A 4,917-nucleotide genomic window follows, 5' to 3' on the forward strand; every position below is an offset into this window, starting at 1 on the left:
CTCCAAGTTCGAGGCCAGCCTGGTCTGCAGAGCTAGTTCCAGGACAGCCAGGGCTGTACAGAGAAACCTTGTCCTGAAAAACCAAAATGAGAGAGAGAGAGAGAGAGAGAGAGAGAGAGAGAGAGAGAGAGAGAGGAGATTTAAACAGCCTAGAACTCTGGCGACATTTCCCCTTGCATCAATCTGCTTTACCAACACTGATCTCCTAAATATCGGCTGTTAGAGAACAAACAGTCCAGATCTTAATCTGGGGATAATAGCCACCTTTCATATTTTACATCGAATCACCCATCCCCCTTCCCAATCAGACAACTGTGTGCGTGCCTAGTACCTGGGAGCCAGAAGAGGGTGTTAGATAGCCTGGAGCTGGAGTTCCAGAAAGAGAGTTGTGAGCTGCTGTGTGGGTGCTGGGAATGGAACCTGGGTCCTCTGGAAGAGTAGTTAGTGCTCTCAACTGCTGGACGCATCTCTTCAGCTCCAGGATATTCCTCTTTCAAATGTCCCTGGCCACTCTAAGTTGAAGCCAGGATGGAGAATCAGTGTAAAAAGATTTGCTCAGTTTGGATGTGATAGCACAAGTCCGTGGGAGTCCCTTTTTCCAAATAAAGGAAAAACAATAAAGGTTATCGATGTGAGCTTAGAGCCAACATGCATGAGATCCTGGGTCCGACTCCCAGAACCTCAGAAAACAACAGAACAAAGAAGCCTTTGTTCATCTCGAAAGAAACTTTTTGACCCCACATCCACTGCCATGCTCCATCTCTCTGGTTCCCTATGCAGTAAAATCGACCCTACACAAAATGCCTGTCATTGGTGGTCACAGAGGAGACCCTACATGAAAGGATAAGGATGGGAGGGTGATAATGAATGATATCATTGAAGACATCTTCTAAACACTTCTAAACATCATCTAAACAAGTTTCCAGACAGAAGGGCCCCACTGAGAGCCCTGCTCTGAATAAACACAGCCGTGGCAGGTCACACGGAAGCTATGGGTAAAGACATGATCCTCAGAGCTCCAGAAAGGATGTCAGGTCATCTGATAAGAACGAGGAACTCAGATGGCCCGAGACTCATTTGAAGCAACCCTTTGAAGCAGACCAGTGTTTTCAAAATCCTGAGCAGTTATTTCCAAACTATTGCCAAGCATATAGGTGGACATAGGTGTTTCTATACGCAACACTTACCTTCTCGTTCTTCTCTTTGCTCTTAAGAGGTGTGTTTATAGACAAAAAGAGCAAGCAAGCAACACAGCAGAGAGGAGCATGAGAGGTTGGCAGTAGAGAAAGAGTCCGGCTGAGCAGCAAGTGAAGTTACATGGGGTGAGTTACACTGCCCAGTGTGGGGCTGAGAACCAACTCTGGTTCTTTGAAAGAGCAGTAAGTGCTCTTAACTGCTGAGCCATCTCTCCAGTCCCTGGTTTATGCTTTAAACCTAATGCTTTATTAGTGTTACAGGAGGGTAGAGGCAAAAGTGTGTGTGTGTGTGTGTGTGTGTGTGTGTGGCAACTTCCTGCGAGTTAAAACTTGGAGCTTCCTAGAAGGAAGCTCATTAAAACTCAAAAAATGTGGCTGGGTGTGGTTTAGGCATACACCTTTATTCCCCGGCACAAGGCAGGCAAAGGCAAATCTCTGTGATTTTGAGGACAGCCCGATCTTCATAGTGTGTTTTCTCCAGAACAGTAAGGGCTATGTAGAGAGACCCTATCTCATAAAACCAAACCAAACCAAAAGAAACAAAACCTTAGGAAAGTCTAAGGGAGGCTAGAAAAAAAAAAAAAAACCCTCAGGAGTAAACAACTCACAAGTCTCAGGAAGTTCCTAAAACTTATCAGAAGTACAAAGCCACTCCCTCTCCAGAGTTATATTAGCAATGAGGACAGCTGAGGAGAGGAGACTCTCTAACCTGTAAGTTGTACACAGAGTTCCAGCCTTTATGAATCATTATCCATGCTAGGATGGGCTTTTAGGAAGATTTTGAGTCATCCGTGTTCCTATAAGTAGCCCTTCTCGAGCTTGCCACAGCGCCTGCACAATGACTGGAAGTGTTCCTGGAGGTCGCATCTTGCCTGGGTCTCCTTCATCCCCAGCTCTCACCCACGTGGTCCTGCCATGGCCTTCCCGCTGCCCGCACCATGGGCCTCGGGTACGACTCCTCAGTGCGAGTTGAGTGGATTGCAGCCAAGACATTTGCTGCTGGGACAGCTGCTCTCGGTTACCTGGCTTACAAAAAGTTCTATGGTAAAGATAATCGTACCAAAGCTATGGTGAACCTCCAGATCCAGAAAGACAACCCCAAGGTCATGCAGGCCTTCAACATGGAGGGCCTGGGAGATAAGGCCATGTACTGCCGCTGCTGAAGGTCCAAAAAGTTTCCGTTCTGTGATGGGGCTCACATAAAACATGAGGAAGAGACTGGAGACAATGTGGGACCTCTGATCATCAAGAAAAAAGAAACTTAATGGACATTTTCAGTGCTGCACCCCAGAGTGTTGTGATGTTACCTGATCGTTTAATTAGAATTAATTAATTAATGAGAAAAAAGTAGCTCTTCTCCATATATATATATATATATTGTGTATATATAATTATTTCACTTGATGCTATCATTACTTCAGTCTGTAATCAGTTCCCTATCTGGGGTGAATAGATATGTGTGTCACATCTCTGCAGGAAAAGACTCACACAGCACAGCTAGCATCTAAATGGGGACACAACAGAAGTGGCTGTTGCTGTGGCATAGTGGTCTGATGCTCAGCTATAGATGGACATCTCCATCAGTCCCCTGCAAGGCTTAGGGAACACTATGGAAGAGGCAGCAGGAAGAGAGGAAGAGCTGGGAGGAAGAAGGGGTGGAATGATGTGCAGCTAACTCCTTTGAGTTGAAACAGTCCATCCTGGAGGGAGCAGAGAGGCATGGGATGTGTTTATATGATAGATATTGTAGGGCCCATGTCACGGGGACCCCAAGAAGACCACCAGAGACACAGACTCACCGAAATGCAAAAGCAAGGTTTAATTTTGCAAATTGCAATAGGAACCTCTTCTCGCACATTGATGCAGTGGGGGCCAGAGGAGGAGTCCCACCCTTCTTAGGCAGGGTTTATAAAGGCAAAAAGCCACAAATCTATTGTTATGGGCATAGGGGGTATGGGTGACTCTGTGATTGGCTCCAGTCTAGGGGGTTTTCACTCTGCTGATATCAACTCCAGTCTAGGGAACTTCCGGCTCTGCAGACAGCCACCTTGGGGCCTAGCACAAAATGGAGTTGGTTTTGTCCCTTTATTCCCCCCCTCCCTTTTTTGTTGATCAACCCAATCCTGGGTCTCTTACAGTTAGTTCATAGGTATCTTCTGTCCTGAGGGGTCTACGGTTCTGAAAGCGCTGCACCATAAATTGGATGGGCCCAATCTTTCCTTCATAAATTGGACTAGCCTATTGGGTATACACGGTCCAAAAGTCAGCAGGATCAGCAAATTTACCAGGGGTCCTGTCAGAGTGCAGATGAGTGTAGTCAACCAAGGGAACTATTAAACCAGGATTCAAACCATCCTTGGTTGGCTTCCCTTTCTCTCTTTGTCTCTCCCGCACCTTGGCCATGGTATCCTTTACAAGTCCTGAATGGTCTGTACAGAAACAGCATTCTTCTCCCAGGGCTGCACACAGTCCTCCCTGTTGTAAAAGGATTAGGTCCAGTCCCCTTCTGCTTTGTAAAACCATTTCAGCCAGTGAGGAGAGGGAGTCCTGCAAGTGGGAGTCTGAGGTCTCTAGGAGATCTGTGTCAACACCTATAGCTTCTTTCAAAGCAGAGTAATGTTCACTTTGAGATAGAAGAGAGGCAGTCCCTGTCCCCAGCCCTGCAAGGTTCACCCCTAGGAGGATGCTGAGTGTGAGGGTGCTCACGGGCTCCCTTTTTATTCTAGTCAGACCAGCGTCCTGCCCCATTCTATCTAGGAAACCTTGGTAGTCATGGTAAAGGAGCCAGGTACCAGTCTGATGAGGACACAGTATCCGTTAGACTCCTTTAGACCTGAAGTATGTGCACACGGAGTTAACCCCAGGAGCATGCCCACCAGGTGTCATTGTGGGGATTAGGTACTCTGCAGTGGCTGTGAGGGGATAAGGTGACTTGCAAAGAAAAGCCTTGGCAGAGGGAACTTTACCTATGCAAAGCCCCTGTCCTGTTACTTGTTCCAGGGTTAGAGAGTGTGGGGGATGCCAGCGACCTTCATCAGACTTAGCTGCTTCTCAAATAAGGCCCTGGACAGCAATTCCCTCATGATAAGGGGGAGCCGCATCAGAACAGAGCTAACAAGAGTTGGTTAGGGTTGGCCGTGAGGAGTTTAGTCAGAAGCTCCAGGAGCAGATGCTCTTCTGGCGCCAAAGGCTCAGTAATAGCTAAACTATCTGGGGCTGGTGTTTTAGGTGAAAGTGAGGTTACAGCCAATTGCTGGGGCACCGGTCTCTTTGTGGGTGGGGGAGTAGGATTTGGGTTATTGGGCCTATTATTGCTGGTTCTATTGGCTCTATCTTAAGCCGAATTACAAAGGTAGATGGAAGATATCCCCCGTATCTATAGTATATTACACTCCAGTATAGGCCTGATGACCATCATGTATCCCGTCTTCCCTGATCAGTGAAAGTAATTTTTATCTGGCCTAAGTAACCTGTCCTGCAGGGCTTGTCAGGCTGAGGAAGAGGGGGGGGACATACCAGATTGGTCTTACATATTTAAAAGTGTCTAAGTCTGATCTGCTTACACACCATCTCCATTCCCCATCATAAGACATGACACAGTCCCAACTTTTGCAGAAAGAGAATTCCAGGCCTCCACACTATTTCTGATGTGACCTGAGCACACGTAAAACCCATACCTCCTGGCGTCCACCTGGCCTGTTGCTCTATAGCCGTGATTCAG

General features: G+C 47.1%; 1 pseudogene; it reads left to right on the plus strand.

The window, feature by feature from the left end:
* Nucleotides 1-2,134: 2,134 nt before the first annotated feature.
* On the plus strand, nt 2,135-2,532 carry LOC126513875 (CDGSH iron-sulfur domain-containing protein 1-like; annotated as a pseudogene).
* The last annotated feature ends 2,385 nt before the right edge of the window (nt 2,533-4,917 follow it).

Source organism: Alexandromys fortis, unplaced genomic scaffold (genome assembly GCF_014885135.2).
Source record: "Alexandromys fortis isolate MF-2015 unplaced genomic scaffold, M_Fortis_MF-2015_v1.1 scaffold_84, whole genome shotgun sequence".
Classification (NCBI taxonomy): domain Eukaryota; kingdom Metazoa; phylum Chordata; class Mammalia; order Rodentia; family Cricetidae; genus Alexandromys; species Alexandromys fortis.